The sequence below is a fragment of the Cupressus sempervirens genome, chromosome 7 (genome assembly GCF_028749045.1).
Source record: "Cupressus sempervirens isolate cs-2001-9-10 chromosome 7, ASM2874904v1, whole genome shotgun sequence".
NCBI classification, from domain to species: domain Eukaryota; kingdom Viridiplantae; phylum Streptophyta; class Pinopsida; order Cupressales; family Cupressaceae; genus Cupressus; species Cupressus sempervirens.
In genome coordinates, this window is record NC_143124.1 from 362500748 (window position 1) to 362528008 (window position 27261).

Sequence of the window (27261 nt, forward strand, 5' to 3'; positions counted from 1 at the left end):
TTTTCCCTAAAGGAAAAAATACTTTGTGTCCATGACGTAAATTACCATTATGTGGACCTCAAATTATTCTTTGGCATTGTCAAAAAAAACTAATCTCTTAATTTGACACACATCATGGACTCGTCATCTAATATGCACCAGTCACAGACAAAATTAGATCCTCCTCATATTTTTGAGGTCTGTGACTACTTGTACATAAAACATACAATCTCAGTCTAAATTATGAGATTCAGTAAAAATTTCAATGTTCTAATCATTAAACTGCAGTGGTCAAATTGATGATTTTGTACTAAAGTTTCTTTTGTCATATCACTGTGTGTTTCCTGCCTCTCAACTAATCTGTTTTCCTACAAAATATGATATATTCATTTCTTTGGATTATCTCTTTTAGACTATATATATATATATATATATATATATATATATATATATATATATATATATATACACTCTGTTTCCTTATGATATTTGGATTTGTAATATCTGAAATTTTCATTGTCATTTGTAAAATTTTTGGAGGGGCTAGAAAATTACATCAGGAGTAAATGAGCAACATTGTGGCTCCTTTGAGGGCCAGATTAGTGGTGAACTCCCTCTCTATTGTCCCTAATGCACCTGACATGATGACTTTGCAACTCTTTAGGGTTTAGGATTGGAATTTCTGATCTTTGTCAGTCATGGCTGAGTTTTTGCAATTGTAATTTGATGTATTTATGATTCATTTCAGAGGTTGATAGTATGAACTTAATTATTTTTTCTCTGAGATTCAGAGGGTCATGTCTAGGATAGGGAAAAATGGGATATTAAATTATCTAAAACTTAAAAAATCTTAGAATGTATATTTTATTATATATATATATATATATATATATATATATTTTTTAATTTCTTTTTATTTCTATTGAATATTGAAAATAAAAGTTCTGAAATTTATTATTCAATATAGTAAGCAATAGGAGGCAGGAAATATTTGTAATATCTTTTATTAATATTTATTATTCTTAATTCCTATTTTCCTGAATAAATGTAATATTCTTAATTAATATTTATTATTCTTAATTTGTATTTTTGTAAATAAATATTAATATTTACAAAATATTAATACAAGAAAGTGCTACATAAAATCTATTTTTTTGTTGAAAAATGAATTTCTAAATTCTATATAAAATATTTGTGGTTTAAATGATTGTGGGAAATAAGTATTAGTAATAAATGTTCATTTACCAACTAACATTGTTTCCAATCAATTATATATTCATTTGATTAAAAATATAATTATAAACTTATTTTATTCTATAATGTTTTTAATAGTATCCAATAAATAAATATTAATATAACATGATTTAAAATCATGATATCTAAGAATGTAAAAAATATATAAAACTTAAACAATAAGTAAAGCTCATTGATTTGATAAAATTTGAAAAGAAACAAAATTACTACATCAACTCCCTTGAATATTTTTTCTAAATTATTTGAAGTTGTAATAATAAATTTAGTTTTTTCTTTGATATTGAAGAGTAAAATAAGATCAATAATAATTTGGACAATATAAAACAAGATATTTATACAATTTATAAAAAAAATTAAATTACTTAAAGCTACAATAATAAATTTAGATTTTTCTTTGATATTGAAGAGTAAAATAAGATTGGATAATGAAAAAGAAGATATTTATACAATTTTTTATTTACTTGAAACATAAATAATTGATAAACATAACACATGGTGGTAAGTAAAGAAGATGTTGAATCTGATATATCTAATGCATGTTTCATGTCAAATTGTATAATAGTAACATAGACATCAAATGAAAGAAGATGAATCTCATATATCTAAAGTGTGTTTCATATCAAAAACTTATGATAGGAGATGGAATCATAAAATTTCTCACCATGTGTCATTTGATTAACTTTTACATGCAATGAATTTTAAAATATTATGATGCTACCAAACTATATGCACATTTCTATACAATAAAGATAAGAAAAATAAGAAATGAGTGTGCATCTAGGGTATAAATGGTTAATTAACTCTCATGGGACAAGACAATCCTTAGGTTTGAATGTAGTTGCCAACAACTCCATTTCAATAATTTTAATATGCTCCAATAAATATATGATGCTGAGACACATTCTGTTCACAACATGTCCAAAGCCAACCAATATTTTCAAGATACTCCAAAATGAAAAAATCCATACATGATAAAAATAAAATAAAAAATAGAATTGATAAAAATGATATATATAACTAATTACCAAACTAACCATTGCATCTTATTGGTGTAATTTCTAGTTATCTCATTTGCAAGTGTTTTCTATACCTCCAAAATGGAGCCTACATGTATATGCTAAAGCACAAAGTTGACAGACTAGTTGTTTGAGTAAAATTCCTTAGTGAACTTGTAAAAAATTATGAAATATTGATAAACAAAAAAATTGCAACCACTACTTCCAAACAATAGTAAAATAAAAACTTGAACACCCTGTATCTAGACATTCCTTTCCCCTCTTATACACCTTATTCTCTCTCCCCCTCTATAGGGAGGGACTAGAGCTATCCACAAAACCCTTGTTATGATTGTAATGCTTTGATTTATAATGTTTTAGAAAGAATTTACAATCCCCTCGTAAGACATTAATATATTTATCTTATCTTATCTTATCTTCCAAACTTGGATTTTGACTACTCTTCCATGTTACCTTTTAAAAGAGCAGATCTATATATTAAAGATAATCAATAAGTACCTTATATCCCCACATGTTGACCAACAAAGGCATAAGTTGATTAATCTAGTTTGTCTTCTCCAATGAATGATCAAGCTATTCCACTAACATATCCAAATGTTATCTAGTCTTCCATCATTTACTTGACACAATATGTATTTGGTGACAATATCTCTTGTGTATACCATCAATTGCCATATTATAGAAATGTTAGGAAAAATAGAAAGTATAAGAATTCAAAAGAACAAAAAAAAAATTTAGAACTCATCCAATTAAAGTACTCCTATAATTGTAATATGTGAAAGTTAAAGTATGATCCAAAATTTTGAAACTTACTCTCCTTCAACTTATTCAACCAATTCAATTACTCATTACTATAATAATCTAATTTTATTCTCAATAATAGAAATGTTGATGATGTACTTATACAATATTGCATAGAACTACTCTTTGTTAATGATGTTCATATTTAATTTTATTCTCAAGAATAGAAATGTTGATGATGTACTTATACAATATTGCATAGAACTACTCTTTGTTAATGATGTTCATATTTGGGATTTTTCTTTTCTCTTAAAAGGAAGGAAACTTAACTTTGAAACTTATATGTTGACTAGATGAAATATTCAATTGGTTATTTCTTATATGCTAACTAGACTAAATATTGAATTGGTTATTTATTTTATAATGTATAAGAATCACTTCTTTCTAAAGGAGGTCTCTGTAATGTTGAGGATTTCAAGTGTTCTTGTAACTTACCACCAAGAATGATGTAAAGAAGGGCTTGAGAGTAGAGAACATGAAAATATTAGACTAGGTGAATTCAATTGTGACAATCGCTATCCATGGAAGTCAATCAAATTATTTCACATAAACTATTAAAGAGACACCTTCTTAGTTGTGAATAAGGAAAATGATTGGATGACTACTCCTTGAAAAAATAGGAACCTTAGAGTACTCAAATTTATAAACAAATGCACTCCAAAAATGTAAAGAATGTGTTCATAAATGTCTATTTTTCTGATGAAATGTATTAAGAATTTTGATGGATTTTTTTATGATGCTTCTTTGTTAGCAACATGGATGATGATAAGAATATTTTTAGTAGAAAACTATATTGTTTATTTTCTCTTGAATCTATTATCTCTTATATATAGCTTCGTGACATAATTCTGAATTAAGAAACTTTGAGAAAATTATAATAGCTTTACAATTTCTATTTAGTAATAGGATATAATTTTCATTTACAAAAGTATGCATTCAATTGGGCTCATGGATTTTCTATACTTTATATTATAAATTATCATCAAGTTTATTTAAAAAAACACATTCTGCTAATTATAGTCTATTGCCAATTAGCACTAGTAAGGGAAAAATAAATATTAACAGACTTATTTTTTTATTGACATTTAAAAAGAAAATACTAATAAAAATATCAAATCATTCACTCTTAATTGAGTCTATCTCTTTGAGGAATCATAAATGAGATCATGGTTCAAGCATAAAGTTATGCCTCAGTTTGAAACACATTTAATTTTCTCTAAAAAATTCAAGACAACATAGTTTCATAGGATACCACATAACATCTACATTGAAAATCAATTATGGGTGAAAGGATTTCAGTTGAAACCATAAAATATTATTTCAATTAAATATTCTAAGCAAATTTTTAATTCTCATATAAGATTTTGAGTGATACCCATTTGATTGGAATTCTAAGTTGAAATATTTGCACTTAAAATCATTTATATGATTTTCTATGTAACCCTTCAATTCTAAAAAACTGATTTTAAGAGTTAAAATAAAAAAATGTATAGGAGAGCCAAAAGAGTTAATACATTAGATAAAGTAAATAAAATAGTAACTAACACAACTAGAAAACCCACTACAAAAATGAACAAAAAAAACCTATTACCAAGCCACCAAAACCAGCAACAAAATCTAAAACTAACAAGCATAAAAGACTTCAAAACTAGAACTACCATGAAGCCCATAGTCACATTAGTTCCTTGACCAGATCCTTGAGCTCTTCGATTTTACCAACAGCTTCTTTAAGCTCTTCTTCACTAGGAACAAGGCTACTCAACTCCATCAAGAAAAAACAACTTCCTAGCATTATGATCCACCTTCTACCCTACCCATGATAGTATTGGTTAGTTGATTGACCATATTTTCCATTTTATCAATCCTCTCCTTCAAGTTCTAAAACCATTCAACTTTATTACAGTCATCCCCTTCCTTAACCTTATCTCACACCTTAACCACCATATTTTGGATTTCTTCCATCTTTGCCTAGTTTATGTTGGTCCTTATCATCCTAGTTCACCTAGTTACACCTTGTTTTACTTTAAAATCTTCTAAGTGACCAATATTATGTGTTTTGATCTTGAAAAATTATGAATGTTAATGTAAGTGTTACAAAAAAATATTATTCTATATTTCATGACATGTTTAACCCTTTTTTTAGTGTTGTTTAGTGAGTTGTTAGAAGAGTAAAAATATCTTCATGTAGGGGACAAATCCATCTATCTTTCTAGATTTTTTAATCTTGTACTACATTGTAGGGGTTATTAATAAAAACTAAAAAACTAAAACATAATTTTCACAGTGCTAATGTTATAAAAAGTTATAGAAATGTAACTCTTTGACTTCTTTTGAGAACATGTTATAGTTTTATTTGTATATGTATGTGTATGCGTGTCTATATATGCATATCAAAAGTGCATTTACATATATGCATATTGTGATGCAGAGCCTAATCAAACTTGGAGGTTTATTCAACACAAATTTCTCCCCATATAATTTCTATAGGGGGTTTGGTGGTAGCACCCCCAAGATGGAGTCAAGGAGTAACACCCCAGGTGAGCTCCTTATCACAGTAAAACATGTGATCGAGGGGCAACACTACTGCGGGGGTCTTTTGGGGGCTAATCCAAACATGAATTTATATTGTAAAAAGCATTAGCGACTATTTTCTTATTGGACGACTTATTCTAGCCCTAATTATGTTTAAGTGGTGAAAAGCTTGTATAAAAAGGCTTAGGGTTAGGGATTTCATACTATAATGGTGATATTGTAGCTTCTTGCGGTGGTATTGAGCTATAAGGGATTGCAGATTGTAATCACTAGATAATAATAATATTGGACTTGTTGTTGGTGTATGTAGCCTAGGTACTAGGTGAGCCACATTAAATCTTGGTGTCTTGTGTTCTCTTTTATGTGATCTACTATTTTATAGTATTGGTTATATTTGCATGTAATTGTTCTTTTAGTTTGAGGTTAATCCTAACAAGTTGTATCAGAGCCAGATGGTTGTCATTTTTTTAAGCTAAGACTATCATCATTTTTTTTTGTTTAGCCAGACTATCATCTATTTTTTGTGATCCTCTACAAGAAGGTCTCACAGTTGAGTGGAAGCAATGGCAGACAAGAGTAAGTTGAGGGTTGACAAGTTTAATGGGCAAAACTTTCAGTTATGAAAGAAGCAAATGGAGGACTATGTTTATCTGAAGGACTTATGGAAGCCGTTGGAAGGAAAAACTAAGAGTTCTAGGGAACTATGACAAATGAGGACTATGAGATTTTAGACAAAAAGGAACTTGGAAGCATTTGGTTATACCTTCCACCATCGGTAATATTTAACATTACAAAAGTGAAGACGATAGAAGAGTTGATGGAAACCCTAGTGAAATTGTATGAAAAGCCCTTCACTTCACACAAGGTATTTCTCATGAAGTGTTTATTTAATATGAAGATGATAGAAGGTGGATCTTTGGCAGATCATTTAAATGCATTTAATATTATTACTAGTCAATTATCTTTTGTGGGTATTAATTTTGATGAAGAAATTAGGGTTCTCTTAATTTGTGTTCTTTGCCTAAAAGCTAGAATGACTTGGTAATGGCTATAAGGAATTTTATTTCTAAATCTAATACACTAAAATTTGATGATGTGATTGATATTATTTTGAGTGAGGAAGCTCATAGGAAAAGCTCATGTTGATCTACATCAGCAAGTGCTTTGAATGCACAAAGTAGAGGCAGAATGAATGAGAGAGGAAATAATTTCCAAAATTGTGGGAACTCAAGAGGAAAGTCAAAGGGGAATAGGTCTCAATCCAAAGGACCAAGATATTTTTGGTACTATGGTAAATTAGGAAATAAGAAGAAAGATTGTTGGACTCGAAAGAACAATGAAGGAGATAACCCAGAAGGGAACAAGGAGGCAAATGTGGTAAGTAACAAATCTGAAGAGGACATTTTGCTTCTATCTTCAGAAAGTGTTGATGATTCATGGATTTTAGATTTTGGTGCTTCATTTCATGCTACACCTCATAGAGGTTATTTTATTGATTATGTCCAAGGGGATTGTGGGATTGTTTATTTGGGGGATAATGAACCCTATCAGATTGTTGAAAAGGGAAAAGTTAAGCTTAAGACATAGAATGGGAATCATTGGCTACTACATTAGGTAAGACATGTTCCAAGGTAGAGTAGGAATTTAATTTTAATAGGGTAAGTGGCTGATGAGGGTTTTGTAGTTACTTTTAATGATAAAAATTGGAAGGTTTCAAAAGGTTCCCTTGTAGTGAAAAACATGTGAAAGTGGGTGCCTTATATCTTTGTACAGGTCATATGGTTCCTTCTACTTTGATTGTTTTAGATAGAAATGAATGTTTAGGAACAATCAGTATAGTTGAGCAAGGAGAACATACAAATGCTATAGATTCTGATACAATGCTATGTCACCATAGACTTTGACATGAGTGAGAAAGGTATGAAAGTAATTCATTCAAAGAAAGTTTTGTCAGGTTTGAAATGTATTAATATGGATTTTTGTGAAAGTTGTGTGCATGAAAAACAAAAGAGAGTGAGTTTTGTGAAGATTGGGAAGGAAAATAAAAGTGAGAAATTAGATCATGTGCATACAAATGTATGGGGACTAGCTCAGGTATCTTCCGTTGGTGGCTCTCATTATTATGTTACATTTATTAATGACACAACTAGAAAAGTATGGGTATATTTTCTTAGATAGAAATATGATGTATTTCAAACTTTTAAGAAATGGAAATGCTTGGTTGAAAACGAGACTAGTAAGAAATTAAAATGTCACAAATTTGATAATGGTGGTGAGTATTGTAGTCATGAATTTTAATATATTTTCTCTACTAATGGTATTCATAGTTAGAAAATTGTTCCAAGGACTCTACAGGAAAATAGAGTGGTTGAATGTATGAACAAGACTATAATGGAGTGTGCAAGAAGGATGAGGTTGCATTCATGGTTGCCCTTAAAGATGTGGGCAAAGGCTATTAATACTACTATATATTTGATTAATAGAGGTCCATTTACTCCTTTGGGCTATGGTATTCCAGAAGAAGCATGGACTAGTAAGAATGTGAGTAATTTTTTTCTCAAAACCTTTGATTGTGAAGCATTTGCTCATATAGATTCTAAAAATAGAGCCAATCTAAAAACTAAGTCAAATAAATGTGTATTTTTTGGATATCACATTGATGAATTTGGTTATAGGATTTGGGATTTTGAAAATTGTAAAATTGTAAGAAGTAGGGATGTCCTATTTAATGAGAAAGTGTTGTACAAATATCTATTGCAGCAACATAAGAAGAAAGAAAATGATTTGGCAGTGTTGGGTGATACTCCAAAAGATGATGTTCCAGTAGTTCCTCATGATTTGCAACAAAAAATACCACACACCCCAATGAATGTTAGATGGTCACCAAGGCTAAGTAGACCTCCAGAAAGATTTTTGCCCTCTTTGTATCCTATTTTACTTATTAATGCTAGTGAACTTGAATGTTATGATAAAGCTCTGTAGGTGGATACAATGATTTAGTGGGAGTTTGTAATGAAAGAAGAAATGGACTCTTTGTTGAAAAATAAGACATGAGATTTATGCAAGTTGTCTACAGGTAAAAGGACATTATAGAATAAATGGGTTTACAGGTTGAAAGAAGAGGATGGAGGTAAGAAATGATTTAAAGCTAGGTTAGTAGTAAAAGAATTTGCATAGAAAAAGACATTGATTTTAATGAAATATTCTCTCCTATTGTAAAAATAAATTCTATTTGGACTATTTTAAGTATTGTGGCTACTAAAGATTTTCATTTGGAGCAGCTTGATTTTAAAATAGCCTTTCTTCATGGTGATTTAGATGAAGAGATATATATATGGCGTAGCCATAGGGATTTGAGGTCAAAGGTAAGGAGAACTTAGTGTGCAAATTGAAGAAAAGTTTATATGGCTTGAAGCAAGCACCTAGGTAATGGTATCTGAAATTTGATAGTCTTATGCATGAGCACAGATATAGTAGGTGTCACTTTGATCATTGTGTTAACTTGAAGAGGTTGGACAGTGACAACTATATTATTTTATGTTTATATGTTGATAATATGATTGTAGCTAAGTCTAACATGAATGATATTAAGGGGCTAAAATGCTAGTTAGCACATGCATTTGCTATGAAGGATTGAGGGGGAGCAAAACATATCCTTGGTATGAAGATTTCTAGACATAGGAAGAACGAGAAATTGACATTATTTCAGGCTAATTATATTGAGAAGGTGTTGCAATGCTTCTCTCTGGAGAATGCTAAGGTTTTCAGCACACCTTTACTTGGTCATTTGAAGTTGACTAATGAGATGTGTCTCAAGATACAAAAAGAGGAGGCTAAGATATCCAAGGTGCCCTATGCTTCATCTGTAAGAAGTTTGATGTATGATATGGTATGTACAAGGCCAGATGTTGCATGTGTAATGGGAGTTGTTAGCAGGTATATAAGTCATCCAGGAATTGAGCATTGGAATTTAATTAAATGGATTCTCATATATTTGAGAGGAACATCTAGTAAGTGTCTACATTTTTGTGGCTCTACTACTGATTTACAAGGCTATATTGACTCAAATTTGGCAAGGGATATTGATACTAGGAAGAGTACTACATGTTATGTTTTTACTATTGGTGGAATAGAAATGAGTTGGGTTTCTCAATTGTAGAAGGTTAATGCTTTATCCACTATAGAGGCAAAGTATGTTGCTGCTACAAAGGTAGCCAAGGAGATGATATGGCTTCAACTCTTCTTGGAAGAATTGGAAAATCCTCAGAAGGATAATTATTTGTTTACAGATAGTCAGAGTGTCATTCATCTTGCGAAGAATTTAGCTCTACATTCAAACACAAAACACATACGGTTGCGGTAATATTTCATTTGGTCAGTTTTGGATGATGGACAATTAAAGCTGGACAAGATACATACAAATGATAATCTAGCATATATGTTTACCAAGGTAGTCATAAGTGAGAAGTTGAACTCCTCTTCAGCTTTAGTTGGTCTTCTAGACTGAATAGAATAAAAGAACAATAGAGTTCAAGGTGGTTTGATATTCTAGTGGGAGCTATAACTTAGTCTCAAGTGGGAGGTTATTGTTGTGGAGCCTGATTAGTCTCCAAGTGGGAGATTGTTGTGATGTGGAGCCTAATCAAACTCAGAGGTTTATTCAACTTAGTTATCTCCCCATATTATTTCTATGGGGATTTGGGGGTAGCACCTGCAAGATGGGGTCAAGGGGCAGCACCCCATGTGAGCTCCTTGTCGCAGTATAGGGTGGGATCAAGGGGCAACACCGTTGTAGGGGTTTTTCGAGGGCTAAGCAAAAAATGACCTTATATTTTAAAATAAATCAGCTACTATTTTTCTATTAGACAACTAATTCTACCCCTAATTGTGTAAGCGGTAAAAATTTTGTATAAAAAAGCTTAGGGTTAGGGATTCCATAATGTAATTGTGCTATTATACCTTCTTACGGTAGTATTGATTTGTAAGGGATTGCAAATTGTAATCACTGGATAATAATAATATTGGACTTGTTGTAGGTGGACATAGCCTAGGGATTGGGTGAACCACGTTAAATCTTGGTGTCTTCCATTCTCTTTTATGCAATCTACTATTTTTAAGTATTGGTTATATTTTCTTGTAAATGCTATTTATGTCTAAGGTTAATCCTAACAATACATGCATATATTGTGTGCTTTTGTGTCTAGGGTGTGTGCAAGTATATGTGTATATGTTTCTATTCATGTGTGCATGTGTATGTGGGCTACATACTCATATGTGGGCCTATGCATGTGAGTGTGCATTGTTTAAGTAAAATATGAAAAATTAATAAAATACTATTTCATTGGTACATGCCAAAATATAGAAAATAATTATTCATTAATTTAATCCTTTTTCTTTTAGAATTATTTATAACTAAAATTTTATTTTAATATTTATAAGAAAATTTTACTAAGTAATTGCTTTGTAGATTTGAAAATTTATTCTAAAATCATTGTGTGTTGTCTTTGAAGAGATTTTACATATTTAAGAGATAAATGTTATATCATTAGGTATTAGCTGACATTGATATTTAAATAATTATTTTACTTCCTTGATATAAGCAATATGTAAATTATAATATTTTATTTTAATTGTTATCTATATTGATTTTTAAAACTATTGTAAGACATTTGGCAACAAGATCAAATTATTAATTAGAGTATTATAACATATTTTTTCAATAATTATCTATATAAGTGTAAAAGTATAATTTTAATGTACTTTTCAATAAATAGATAATAGAGAGACATTAAGGCCCTAGCCAAGAAAGAAACGTGCTAAAAATTAAGGATAGGAGGAACCAATTTAAAAGTCCAAATCATTCATCCAATCAAAATCTCAAAAAATAATATCTACATATTTTAATTGGTAGAAGAGAGTTCATTTAATAATTAGTTAACATGAGTAATCCAAAAAGTGTACTAATAAGGATTCATCTAGAAGAACATATTTGTTCCCAAATTTATAAATTTTTACTTACCTCTCCAATGAGAAGTTCACAAATTACCATTGTACTATAGGCTCTTGCCTAATAATATTAAAATATTATACAATACATAATAAATAAAAATTTCAATTATGCATCTATCTTTTTATCTTTCATCTACTATATCAATTAATTAATATAATAATTAATAATTATTTCTATACAATACATCATACTTATTCATTTTATTAGTAAAAATAAAAAATAAAATAATGATAAGAGAAAAGTTATGTTAATTATAATATAATATATCATATCTAATATTATTTAATTAATGTTTAATTAACATTATATAAGATTTCAAATATATGAACCAATCAAACAAGCTAACTTAAAATAACTTTAATTATAATATAACTTAAAAATCATATCTATAAATATAAGAAAAAAAATTAAAATAGATGTAAGCTTAAAATATTTATATTTAATTAGTTGAAGTAGAAAATAATAAGTAATATAATAAATATTACTACATAAAATTTATTTTCTTTTACACAGAGCTCAGTTAGGAAGAAAAATTAACTACCATTATGAAAAGAGGCAGTAGAGTGTCTTCATTATTTATGATATACTGTTTGGACATTGATATGATTAGTGTACAATTTAATTATGCAACTATTTTCATGATTGGCCATAGCCATTAGATGTGCACTTACAATAAATCTCAGGTCTAGATTGTGATAGTTTAAAAGACTCAAAATGCTGAAAGAAATATTCAGTACTAGAGCAAACATTCATGAATTCTAAAACATTAATGTGCACTCTATCATCTCCTTGCTCAATTAAAGAAAATAACTAAAAAATCAACTTATCATACAATTTAAAAACCACTAATTTACAAGTAACAAGAAACAGAAAAGAGTTTTATTCACTGCCCAAACAACATTGTTCCATCCTTATATTAATCTTCACAGTCATGCCGATGATATTTATCCACTGCTATTTGGGTGGCAGAATTAAACACATTAGGAAAAGAGAGTGGCTTCATATTTATACTATGTTTGTTTCCATGGTCACATCAATACCACGCTGCCTATTTAAACTTAAAACATCCATTGCTTTCTCCTAATCTTTCCCAAAAGTATGAACTATTTCTCTCTTGTAGAGGTACATGTATGAAACAAACAAGAAGAACGCCAGGTTCAAAACCAGTAGACCAGCCAGCAATGCATAATAGTAATCCAGATGTGATGCATTTGTATTACTGATAATCCATCCTTTTTGACCCCCTCGTTCGGTAATGCTACCAACTGCTGAAATAAAGAAAGTACTGGCAAAGGCACCCAGGCCATTAGAGCTTGTGTACAGTGAAGTCCCAAGGCTTTGCATGCTCTCTGGAGCTTGTTCATAAAAAAATTCTAGTTTCCCTATTTCAAACAAAGCATCAGTTATACCGAGCAGTATAAACTGTGGAAGTAGAGTCAAAACCCTTCCCGGTAGAATGGCAAGTATCTGGATAGCCATACCCACTCCCATCCTCTGTAGTGCAGTTATTCCCTTTGGGTTTCTTGTCAATCTTTTCAAACGGGGAAGAAAGAGCCTGTCATAGATTAGGGTTGTTATGACCATGGAGAGAGTTAGGAACGCTGTTACAATGGCTGCTGGGATTTGGAAGGATGAACCCACGTGTCTGTTCAGAGTCTCTGATTGCTTTACAAAAAGAGTGCCAGCTTGTGTTACCAGCATGCTTGGTATGATTGTAGCCAACCACACTGGAAGCATTACAAGTACCAGTTTTATTTCCTCCACTTCAGTTACAGATGAAATTTTTGAGAGAGTCATTCTATCACTTACAATCGCTGCTTTGTCAAGAAATCTGGAATTCGAGAGCAACAAGTGATATCCGCAAGGAGAACATAAAATTTTGTTAGATTACAATATGTATACAAATTATGTTTATTGTGTTTACCTCAAGACTAAAGTATGAGCAATTGGGTACCTCCCTTTGGAGATATATTCTCTAGAGCCCATCTCATGAAGAATCACTTAATCGGAATGGGATTTTAGTTTCTAGTTCCTTTCAACCCCAACAAACACATTAGCCATTCTCTTTAGAGGGCTGCCATTTACTATTTTATGCCTGTATAACGGAGTTCCTATAAAAAAGGCAATGCCCGAGATGATGAGCGTTGCTGTGATAATTCCATAACTTACACCAAAACTAACGTTGTCTTCAATGTAAATCAGAAATGTGTTTCCAAATATAGTTCCCAAGAAAATGGTACAGCTATTAATAATTAAATACTTTTAAAATACTGTAAAAAGATCAATTAATTTTTTTTGATGAAAAGTCCTATTCTATTAATAAAAATATACTAAGAATACAGTTCACAAAAAGGGGTCGGGGATACAAGATCACCCTACCAATAAGTTCACATGGCCATAGCCAGAAAAAAACACATGACTACAATCGAAATCAGAAACTATTCATTTATATATATATATATATATATATATATATATAAGGCAACCTCAGGCGACCAAAGCAGTGCCAGCCGATGGTGGTGGTTCATCTCTATCATGGAAGCCCCAATCATCTTTGGGATTTGGGGGTGGGCTGGGAATAATGCAGCCATCTTCAGTAGCAGCAACAAGAGGATCATGAGCAGCCTCCACATCTTTGATCTCTGGCCATGGAGGAGGAATTGCTAGATCCAGGCAAGGCCATTTCCCAGAAAGTGCTCGACAAGCACCAAGAGGAGGAGCCAAGGACCAACCAGAGCCACCATGGGGCGGGGAAGCTAAGCAGCACCTCCATCCACCATCGCTCCTATTGGGAGAGTAGTGGTAGGAAGCCTGGGACCGCGGGGTGTGCGAGTGGCAACCTAAGCAATGACGCCACAGACAGCGGCCACAAGGCATCAAAGTTTCTATCAAGGCATCAGGAGGAACTTTGACATTAGCACAGGGGGCATTACCCTAGTGGTTCAACAGCTCCTGTAGGTGAGCTACCTCAAGGGCAACATTGTTAGCTTGCACCTGAGTCTGCATAATTACATTATTACACATACATGCTTTAGTGTGCATAACAATATTGACATCCAAAAAACTATGTGTGAAAAGAACAACATTTCTATCTTTCCACAAAGTAAAAAAAAATTTCATCCTGAAAGTATGCCAAATTTGGGTGAATTTTCGAGGGATTCTGGGAGAATCACCCAACAGAATCATGTGCCAAGAAAAAGGCTCAAGCTTGAATGGCTTGAAAATATCATGAATCTTGTGCCAATAATTTTGGGCATGCCTACAAAACCAGAAGATATGCAAGAAAGACTCTGGTTGTCCATAAAAAGGGCATTTGGGATCTGCAACCCCAATATGTTTGAGCCAAGGCCCCAAGGGAAGACCTTGGAAGGCAAGGCACCAAGAAAAATGGGCAATCTTAGGTTCTATTACAGCACTCCAAATGGTATCAAATCATTTTCTCCATTGAGAAAGAGAAGATTGCAAATGCCATCTCTGGTTGAGCATGTCCACCATCAGAAGATGGGGTGAAAGCCATCTATATCCTAGACTTGGCTTATAATTGGAAAATGGAGTGGCAGGAAACCACTTCCAATCATGCCACCAAGGTTGAACAAACTGAATACCCACTTTATGAATTAAGTGCACTAGAATTGAAGAGAGCAATAGGTCAAAAGTCTGCAAATCTAAACGGATAAGGTGGTACTAGACCTGCATATCTTCCCAGGACTTGAAACTCATGAAAACCCTTAAGAAGAGGTCTTTGGGAGTTCTTATGCCCTATTTGAAAAGATGCAAAGAACTAGCACCTTGAGTCTTGGAAAGGGGAGTACCTTGAATGGAAAATAGGGGAGACCACCAAATGTTTTTCTAATTCAAGGAGAGGCCATTGTGGAACTCATCACTAGCCCATCGAAGCCAAGGCTTAATAGCTTCCCAAGCTTTCCATATGCTCTTGATGAAAAACGAACCATGTATGGTCACTAGCTCACGCATGATGAGAAGGGTGTGGAAACCAATCCCTTTCCAAGCAGGCTTGTTGACTGGAAAGCTTGAAGATATGCAATGCCAAACCAAAATCTTTTAGGCTTCATCTCTAGTGATAGCACAAATAATTCATTTAGCACAAAGTGCAAGGCCTTGTTTTTGTGTGGAAAGCAGGCTAAGACCACTAAATTATTTTGGGAGACAACAAAAATCCCAAGCAACTCTATAAAACCCTTGATGATCAGAACCAGAAGTCCAGAGAAAATCCCTAAGTAATTTTTTCAATTTCTAATAGGAAGCTTTAGAGGGAGCCCAACAAGAAGAATAATAAACATGAGTAGCTGCAAGAACCTTCGAGAAAATTTGGAACTTTTCAGCAAGGGAGAGGGGTTTTGTAATACAATAATCAAGCTTCTTGGTAATCTTGGCAAGCACAACATTCCAAAGTTCAATAGGAAAAGCTTAAAAAGCAAAAGGAATGCCAAGAAAGCAAAAAATCTCCCCATGTGTAACCCATTTCCATTCAAACTGGCTGAGCCAAGGTGGAGCTAGCAAGAATGACTGGTGAAAGCAGAGCAATTTATGCCATTGAATGGCAGATCTAGAGGCTTGACAAAAGGTGTCTAGGTAACTCAAAGCATTTTTGATGTTGCCTTCATCCTCTAAAAGAGTGAGAAAGGAATCATCCAAAAATTGACCATTGACTAACTAGGAAGATGATTCGGGCAAGGAAATGCTACAAACCAATCTAGAAGACATAGAATGGGCTAGCAAATAGCCAAAACCTTTAGTAACAAGGACATAAAGTGTTGGAGCCAATTGGAAACCTTGCCTAATTGAATGAAAAAGGCCAAAAGCCTCTGATTGTGAATTATTGATGGTGATGCAAGCATTAGCATCGCCAAAGAGCATCTCCACATACTGTAAAAATTTGGGACCAAAACCTAGAGCCTAGAGAATAGCCAAAATAAAGGACCATTCAATGCGATCATAGGCTTTAGCAAAATCAATCTCTGTAAATTTTTTAGTGGCAAATCTTTGCCAACTGGCTATTTCATCTCTTTGGGAAATCATAATTTGACTAATAAAACCTACATATGGGGTCAACCATGTCGCCGAGATATTAAATAATTTGGGTCAAAATCCAAGGCTAATCTGGAATTTTCTAGCAAGGGAGAGTGGTTTTGTAATCCAATAATCAAGCTTCTTGGTAATCTTGGCAAGCACAACATTCCAAAGTTCAACAACCAAAGCCTGAAAAGAAAAAGGAATGCCAAGAAAGGAAAAAATCTCCCCACGCACAATCCATTTCCATTCAAACTGGCTAAGCCAAGGCAGAGCTAGCAAGAATGACTGGTAGAAGCAGAGCATTTTATGCCATTGAATGGCAGATCTAGAGGCTTGACAAAAGGTGTCTAGGTAACTCAAAGCATTGTTGATGTTGTCTTTGCCCTCTAAAAGAATGAGAAAGGAATCATCCACAAAGTGACCATTGACTAATTGGGAAGATTATTCGGGCAAGGAAATGCCACGAACTAGTCCAGAAGACATAGCATGGGCTAAAAAATAGCCAAAACCTTCAGCAACAAGGACATAAAGTGCTAGAGCCAATCGACAACCTTTCCTAATTGAATGAAAAAGGCCAAAAGCCTCTGATTTTGAATTATTGATGGTAATGCAAGCATTAGCATCACCAAAGAGCATCTCCATAGACTGTAAAAAATTGGGACCAAAGCCTAGAGCCTGGAGCATAGCCAAAATAAAGGGCCATTGAATGCGATCATAGGCTTTAGCAAAATCAATCTTAGTGATTTTTTTAGTGGTGAATCTTCGCCAATTGGCTATTTCATCTCTTTGGGAAATCATAATTTGACTACTAAAACCTACATTTGGGGTCAACAATGTCACCAAGATATTAAATAATTTTGATCAAAATCCAAGGCTAATCGCTCATTAGTTTACACATAATTGGTCCAATCGCCAATGTAATCTACATTTATAAGACAATTATTTTAAAAAATTTGCCAGTATTTGCCTAATGTTTTCTTATTGGACAATGTTATTTTGTCCTTAAAATAAATTAATATTTTCCCTCCGGTTGAGCATGGCCTACTATTTTACTGATACATGTCTCCAACTATCCCCTATTTAGCCAATTACTTTATATTTTGGTCTTTGGGACACATGTCCTAATTTCGGGAAGATTTAGAGTTTATGGTATGTCATTTAAAATTAGACCCAAAATAGAGCTGAAGCCATTGATCTATATTACATCAATGTTCCAAATTAATTTCTTTTACCAAAAAATGACAACATTAAACGTGATGAGGACCATATTGGCAATAAAATCGGCATATTTTTAATTGAATCTTAATGGATTGGCATACTACAAGTACATCATATAGTGTACACTTGGCATGTGGGTTATGGACCACTTGCGAATCTATAAATTCACCAAAAAATCAAATAATCTCTCTTTGGAAAATGACACATATTATCCAACTATATTAATATTTTGTGTTATATGAAATAATTAATTCACCTTTTACATTACAAAAATGTTTATGTACAACAAAATAAATTACCTATGTTTATTTGCATACCAAAAAATAAATTAATTCACCACAATTATTATTAAATTTTGATACAAAAAGGAAAATTTCACCAATAGAAAATAATTTTCTCCCTTGCCTCGAATGAAAAAATCACCCTTGATTAGAAATTTTTCTTGCATATTTAATGTTGAATTCGCCAACATTTTACATACTTTTCTTGGGAGGGGTTTCCTAAAGTTATCCCTAATCAATCTTTATAAAGATGGCCTTCTGGTTGGACTTGCAAGCCCACTTCATGCCTTCCCAGATAGCAATAATGTTGTCAAGAATATATCTGGACTTAATAAAGCTAGTTTTCTTAGGGCACACAATTAAAGGCAACGTGTGCTAGATTTTGAGAGAAAGTGTCTTGGCAATAACCTTAGAAGACACATTCAGAAGGGCAATGGACCTCCAATTGCAGAAGTCCTCTTGATCGCCAGCTTTAGGTATGAACTTGATATTTCCTTTATTTATAATGCCTCCTAAGCTTTTAGAATGATAGGCTTCAAGATAAACTTTGTGCAAATCAAGACCTATATGCTCCTAGAGGTGGTTGTAAAATTCACAGGGAAACCCATCACACCCAAGGGATTTGTCATCAGCCATGGAGTAGACCACCTCTTTAAGGTCTCGAAGGGAAAGAAGTTGCTCATAGAAAGCACGTTGCTCAACTACTAGGTAGTTTGGAGTGATAGAAATACACTTTCTAAGAGCTTCCTCCTATGCAACCAAATTTCCTTGCAAAGCAAAAACATTCTCATAGTGATGAAGAAATGCTTGCAGGATGTCAAGGAGACTAGAAAGAATAAAAATTTCTTGTTTGATCTTTTTAACCCCAACATTGGTATGACAGGCACGAAGAGCCTAAAAGAACTCCTTCAAAACTTTATTACCAACCTCCAACTAGTGGGGACGGGCTTTGATTTGGGCTCCTCAAGAAGCATAGTTATCAGCAACTTGTTTGTCATGGCGAAGTTTGGCTAGCTGAACCGGAAAATCCACATCAAATCGATTAAGGGTGAGAGCCTTAGAGGCTTTTTTGAGCACAGAAGTGTTGGCATCATAAGACCACTTTGTGAAAACTACCAACTAGTGCCCATAAATGTGTAGAACATAAGCAGTTCTAGAAATGGCATCATTCCACCATTGAATCCATCCCTTCTGAAAATGTGGACGTGGCTCCAAATTTTAGACACATAGGATATGTGTGATGGTGGAAGCATGCATCAGCACAGATGTGTTGAGGAATTACTAAGACTTGGCAACTTTCGGTACAACTATTTGCCATGAAATGAAAAAATAAATGGGATAGTGGTTAAATAACATCACATCTGGTAGGGGAGTGATAGGTAAATCTCCATCCTCAGAAAAAGAAAAAAAAGAGTGTGCAATAATCATGGCATGGTCAAGATGCTTTAAAATGCAATCAGAGCTAGCTTGAAAGTTGGACCAAGAGTGCCAAACCCCACTATCCTGGTGGTGGTTGATAGTGGGATAAAAAAGGGCCAATTTATTGTGCATGTAGTATCGGGCTTCCCTTTCTTTAGCTATCCAGTGAGAGGGCAGGATGCCATCTTTTTTAGCAACCACTTCAACCATATTGAAGTCACCACACATGACCCAAGTAGAAGGAGGTAAGTTGTTAGCCAGGCAGCCCCACATCTAAGATCTTTCCACAACATCATTGGAAGCATAAACATTAATGAATCCAAAAGAATGATTGTTAATGAAGAGCAAAGGCCATATAATTCTATGTGTGGGGTTAGAACCATGCAAAATAATAGCAAAATGAAGATGAGGTGACAAGAGAGTAACTACACCACCTCGGCCAGCTTTGTGCTGCGAGGAAAACATAACTCCATCCTGCCAAATGATGCAGCATGCAGAAGAGAGCAGGAAACCAAAAATCTTAACTCCTTGCAGACAGAGAAAATCTAAATTACCAAGTCTATGATGGGTATCCTGAACATAGTACTTTTTAGAGAGGTTTGTAAGACCTTGAACATTCCATGATAAAAAAATTCATGAAAAGTCTTCCATATCATCCTCGTCCTCAAGAGAGGAATAACTATTCTACAAGAAGGTAGAAACCTGGTGGAAGTTAGAAGGAAAATCCTTTGAACTTACAGGCTGCCATTTCACCTCTGGTATCTCCGCACATTCCAGAGGACTATGAGAACGCTACGTCACTTGTGGCACTATAGAAGAAGCATCAAGAGGGGTACAAACTATAGCCAAGGTAGAAGCCCTAGCACCTGCCTTAATCCCTTGTGTACCAGTAGGGTTTGAAACTTGCAAAACCCCTAAAATAGGTGTTGTGGAAACTGCTTGTGTCCCTATGCTAGCTGGAATTGACGCTCCTATGGGGATAGGAAGAGCCACGACAACTGTTGCATACAACTGTTTAGGGTACAAGGGATTCAAGGTAGCCTTGCCCTTGTGCCCAACAATAACCCATTCTTCACTTTTCCCTTGTTTTTTCCCTTCAGTTGGCTTGGCAAGTGCTTCTTTACGCATGGACTAAACCCTAGGCATAGCCAAAGGGCAATCCCTGATCTTGTGATTTACGGACTGGCACCTATAATAGGTATTGGGGAGGTTCAAATAGAGCACCTTCTGAGAGAAGGTTTGAGCCCCAATCCAGATTTCCATAGAATCTTTAAGATCCTTGGAAAGATCAACCTCGACACAAACATGTCGCTGTGGGCGAGCATTAAAAAATTTCTTAGGTTCCTTTGTGACAACTTTGCCAAGGGTTTTGGCAATTGAATCAATGAAAGGTTAGCATGGCAAGGGTAAACCTAGGAACTCAACCCACATAGGAACCCTAATATATTTATCATTAGAGACTATGAAGTCTCGCAACCATTTTTGAAAAAGTAGAGACAAATGCACAGACCAAGGTCCATTGGTAAAGATCACATCTGCTTGCGATGGGTTACTAAAGTGAAATAAAATTTAAAAGAAAACTTTGGTAAGGTTTTGCACAGTGTCAAGGTGGACTCCATGAGGAGTCCAACTCTTGTTAACCCTTTCTCAAAGCATAGCTTCAGGAGGAGTCCTACCCACAACTATAACAAGGTTTTTAAAATTTTATCTATATTATTGACAGAGTCATTCTATCACTTACAACTATAACAAAATATTAAACAACAATTATATAAGAAAAACAAGAGGAAAAATATTATAAAACCAAATCCATTGCATGCAAACTCTTAACCAAACAAAACCTTAAAAAAGAAGAAGAAAAGAGGAACAACAGGCATGTCTGAACAATAGAACCCCACCACCAAATAAGCAATTTTTCCTCCAAATGCAAAAATTTATAAGAAAATGTTACATTAATTTTTTTCTACTGCAATGTTCCTAGCCACCAAACTATTTTTTTCTTTTTAAATAAAAAAGTGACATAGTACTTATATAATATATGTATTAATAAACTAGTTCAAGCCCTCATCAGAGAAAGAGCTAGCAAGAAAACTCTGAATCCTTGCCAAAGTACAAAAGTGTTAAAGGCCGATAGGTCATACCAGGCATACCTATATCAAAATACAATTACTTTGCACTGAGCAAGAGTTCCCAAAACATGGTATATAAAAATACTCTGCAATGAAATGAGCAAGGTCCAATTATGCCAATGAACCTCTCCTTCTGAAAGATTTAACTAAAATCAAGAGAACATTGAACTGCCTGTCTTATTGGACATTTGTGAAATAGAAAATTACCATCCATACCAACATCTAGGACATGAACTATGAAGGCCAACTTGATACTTTCCATTTTCAACAAAAAGATGAATCCTCATGCACAAAGAGTGTGAAAACTAATAGCCAGTTAAATGATAAGTGTGTTGATCAATTATAGCACTAGTTTCTATTAAGCTTCATTCATCTTTTTGTGTCCCAAGTATGGCACTCTGCTAAGCATGGGAATTTTGAAAAAATAACCCCTAAGTGGCAAGATTCAGATATGGAGCCTTCACAACCAAGATTAGCTAGACAATCAGCCAGTTTATTGTCCTCCCTCATAGTATGAGAGAAACTAGTAGCTTGAAAAGAATCAATTAAATCCTAGCAATTTTGAAGGATATAGGCTAATTACCTAAGAATCACCATGAGAGACAAGAGTTTATAATTATTAGAGAATCACCTTCGATATGGATCGTGGAAACATTACATCTCTTAGCCAAAATTAGACCTACCAATAGGGCTTGAGCTTTTGCAAGGTTGTTAGTACCATCTAGTAAAACATTTTCTTTGATTGCAACTACTTCATCTTGCCAATTCCTAATACAAGCACCCAAGCCTAACTTACTAGGGTTCCCATGAGAGCAACCATTAAAATTTAAGTTTAGAAAATGTCTAGAGGGAGGAGACCATTTTATATGAAGCCGGTCAGATTGATGATTAGAATACTAATTTGGGGAGAAAACTGGAGGTAACTTAATTTGTTTCCACAATTTTAGAAGTAGATAATCCCAAGCAAATACTGAAATATTATTCACACAATTGAATATATTTGCATTTACTCTTTCTGAAATTGCATTCTCAATCCCATCTAGAACAGATTCTAGGTTTGATTTTTCATTACGAAAAAAAAATCTTGTTGTGCTCCCACCAGATGGCCCAGACCATAGCAGCCGGGATGCACATCCAAATACTAGCAAATAGAGATCCCGAAAACATAACTAACCAAGATTGAAATAGGTTCCAAAGGCTATTTGGCAGAAGTAAAGACATTTGAAGCTTGTTCAACACAAAAACCCAATGTTGATAAGAAAAGGGACACTAGAGAAGGAGGTGATCTATAGTTTCTAGCTCCTTACATAATTTGCATGTAAAAGATTCAACAATACGTAGCTTGGACAACCATTTGCTAGTGAGTATCCTTTTCTAAGAGGTAGCTAAGAAAAACATCTAGCCTTGGGCAACCCACTAGAGTTCCAACAAAAGGAAAAAGCTCTACACTTCCTACTTGAATTATTTATTTGTCAATGACCATAATAACCTTCCTTAATTGAGTAATCAACACCTTTGGATGGGGCCCATATAACTATATCTTCCCTATTAGAAAGGAAAATAATTCTTTTAGCAAGAGAGTCCCTCAAAGAAAGGAGACTTGATTGACTAAGAAGATGTGTTGGAGGTTCTTTCTAGGGAACCCTTCTTGAATGAATTTCAATTGCCAAAACATAGTCCCAAAAAGAGGAGACCCACTCAGCTTTTGGGACTTTGCGTGCTTCATCCAACTTTTCTTGTCTACATAGAGGGGGAAATCCATTCCATGAGTCTTCCCAAAACTTTACTTTCTCTCCACAATGAATTTCCCAAGTAACATAATTACAAACAATATCCTTTGAAGACATCATAAAATTCCATATGGTTGAACCTAAAGGAGGATTAGACAAAGTAAAAATTCTAGTAGGACTTGGAGAATCTAAGTATTTTTCTTGCAAAATTGAACACCATTTTGCATGAGATTTCATATACATTTGCCACACAAGCTTGCCCCCAAAAGCCTTATTTCTAGTAGCAATATCATGCAACCCCACACCCCCAGATGCCTTATCATGAGCCATTTCAAGCAAAGAAACAAGAGGAAGCTTCTTTTTATTTGACAAATTTTCTTTCCATATAAAATCTCGAATAATCTTGTGGATTTGAAAGACTATAGAAGAGGAAGAATTAAGAATTGACAAGTAATAGTTTGGGATAGCTGTTAGGATAGCTTTAACTAGCAAAATACGACCTAACAAAGATAACCATCTAGTTTTCCAGGCTGAGATCCTAGCCTTGATTTTGTCAATGATAGGAAGTCAAAAATTCATCTTGTTAGTTCCCATAAAAAAAGGAATGCCTAGAGAAACTTATGGGAGCTGATCCACAAGGAAGCCCAAAATTGAAGAAATCCTCTATGCTACTGCGCGTTAGTGTTGAAAATGAAAATTTTAGATTTGTTGGCATTGATTCTTTGACCCAAAACTTTTGAATATATGTCCAAGGCATACTTAATATGGGTAGCTTCCTTTACATTTGACTTACCAAAAAGAAGAGTATCATCAGCAAAAAGGGAATGGGTAACTGTGATAGATGTATGAGGAATCAAAATTACCTACCATAAGCCCAATTGTGAAAAGCTATTGATGAATCTGCTGAAAGCATCAGCCATAAGAATAAACAAAATTGGAGATAGCAGATCACCCTTACCAATCCCTTGAGAAAAGGGGAAAAAACCAATTGACTCTCAGTTAATAATGACTGAAAACCAAGGCACCAGAAATACAATTTTTGATCCATTTGCACCACTTATCCGAAAAACCAAATTTAGAAATAACTTTAAAGAGGAACGACCATCTTACCTTATTGTAGGCCTTCATCATGTCAAGCTTGATCACAAAACTAGACAACTGATAAGAATTAATGGAATGAAGAGTCTCATGTGCCTGAAAAATTGTAAATTAAATAAAAAATAAAAGTACTAAATTATGGGATCAACAGATAATCTAGAATAGTTCACTTGCTTCTCTACTAAAACCCTAACCCACATGTTAATGTAATCGAAATCGAAGGTACAACACTACATAAATCAAAAGCAGAAATATGTTGTACAAACCTAAAGGAAACATACATATGCCTGTCTCTCACGCAGATAAAACAGAAAGGATAAGGTTTGTAGACTAGAAAGATAGGACAAAATTTACAAGCATATAGACAGAATCAGAAGCCAGGAAGGTCCAGTTGCCGCCCAGGTGAGAATCAGCGATATAAGCAGAAAGGATTGGCATACTCCACATGGTACCAGTCCAAATTGTGACATTCCTTGGAACCCATATCCCACCGAAAGCAAGCCTCTCACAGAGTTCATATCCTGCTCATATCCTGCTCAATCCCAAAAATAACCAAACTCAAGACATCAACAAAGCCATAATGAACATGTTTCTAAACCCATTCTAATCCAAACAATGAGGAGATTAAATAGTCCAGCAGAGCCATAACAAATATGTTTCTAAACCCATTCTAATCCAAACAATGAGGAGATTAAACAGCCCAACAGATAATGTATGAGTATAGTTCGAAGGGATAGAAACAATAGATTGATCAACACATACCCACTATAAAGGAACAGGCTTTTAATCCTTCAGTCTGTACTCTTAAAACAGGGCTTCCTTTCAGATCAACCGATCCATCTAATGCTATGTTTTCTTTTTCTTCTGGTTCAACTGCTAATATTCTATTGCTAACCATTTTTTTCAGTCTACTGTGAACACGAATAGATGTTCTCCTCAATGATAGAAACAGAGGACGAATATAACATTATATAGAGAGAGAGAGATTCTGATAAGTGTCTCAATCCATACGTGGCTGGCAAGCAGATCTTATGACTTTATAATCCTTGACGTCAAAGTCGTCCAAAAAGAAACAAATAAGTTACGGGGTGGTGAGATCATCTGTATTTTGACACCGCCATGGAGAAGGATGAAAAAACATTATCATTCACCATCAACCAAAACACCAAAAGTCCTATGTGACTCTTATAAAATTTTCCAATATCCTGGTCAGTTTTTTCTGATTATGTAAACGTCTTTATGCGTTGATCATAATCATTAAGATCCAGAGCAGGTTATTGAATATCTTACCAATACAAATTCGCATATCTTAACAGTAATATGAACTCAATGTATCTTAACAACAATTTGAAATCATATATCTTAACAGCAATATGCAATCACATATCTTAACAATATGAGCTCAATTATTGTCCTTGTACAATTTTAACATTAAAAGGTTTAGCCAGTCAATGAGTGGTTATCAAATTAGCTCATTATTTTTGAGTTTTCAGTTTTAAAATGAGATGTATAGTTTTCTGGATTATTTAACTATTAGACCTCTTTTTGTTCTCATTATTCAGTTCAGAAAGTTAAAAAAATCATAACATCAAGTCGGAGGGCATTTTAAAAGGAGTTCCGAAAGAGTGAATTCAACCAACCAAAGGACCAACCCAATTTTATTATTATTTATTTTTAGATAAAAAACAGGAACTAACAAACATATGAAACTAGATGGATGAGAGATTAGCGTCTTTTCATTTTTGATTAAACCTCTTAAGCATTTCAAAGAAAAAGACCTTGGTACAAAAGTTGAAGGGTCATCTTTCCCATCTAAGAAGAGACCTACAAATTCTCCTCTAGTTTCCTTCTTTTCATTTTTTTATATTTCAAATCTTTTGCTAGAGTGTTGAAGGAGGTAGTTCTTTTATCCATCAATTGCTTCTTTGGGTTATGAAATATATTTCTAATGAGTAGGTTCATAATTTTAAGTTTAATGTTAATGTTTATTGTTGACTCTATGAATGACTAATTGTAATGTTAAAGGTCCATATGGAAGTGGGAATATGAGTGTAATAGGCATATGTATATTCTTAAAATTTCAAATTCCAAATAAAATGACAATACGTTGGGGCCTTCAAGTGTAAAATTTAGGCTCACATGCATTGTGTAGGTGGTTAGTTAGCTCCAACAAAATTTTACAATAATGCAACACGTAAGAATAAAGATGCCTAATGTATTTAGCTTAGAAAGGTAGTGATGACAGCTAAACAAAGGAGGGGTTTCTTAAATTTTTCTTTATGGCTTTAGAATAGGCCATTGAGGAACACTGCAACATTAAGATTAAAAAACCTATAAAAAGACATGTCATTACAAGTATAGAATTGGATTTATCCAAGGACAATGGGATTGTTGACTCATTGTAGGAAAATGCAATTGATAATAACAACACCATAAGTAAATAATAGAAAGATATGCTACAACATAAGTTACTATAGAGAAAAATCTACTACAATAGAGGATAGGGTAGAGAATAAGAATTCTTCATTTCTCAATAATCATTTGCGTACAATGTTTATGCTTATATAGATTTTAAGCTAACTATGAAATAAATGAATTCCTCCAAGTGTATGGTACTGGAGAGAGTCTACATTATTATTTGTGACAACACTCAACTTATACTCAACTGCTGGCTAGAGAATAGGAAACATGAGAACTACTTAACAAAACAACTATTCTATTGCAAATCAATGGTGTGGATATCAATTATTTCAACACCCT

The 27261-nt window shown here is 33.6% G+C and overlaps 2 pseudogenes; both read right to left on the reverse strand.

The window, feature by feature from the left end:
• Positions 1-11631, reverse strand: part of LOC149546989 (protein NRT1/ PTR FAMILY 5.3-like) — a 26876-nt pseudogene extending 15245 nt beyond the window's left edge.
• A 966-nt stretch (positions 11632-12597) lies between these two features.
• Positions 12598-25399, reverse strand: LOC149546990 (protein NRT1/ PTR FAMILY 5.1-like; annotated as a pseudogene).
• Between the last annotated feature and the right edge of the window lie 1862 nt (positions 25400-27261).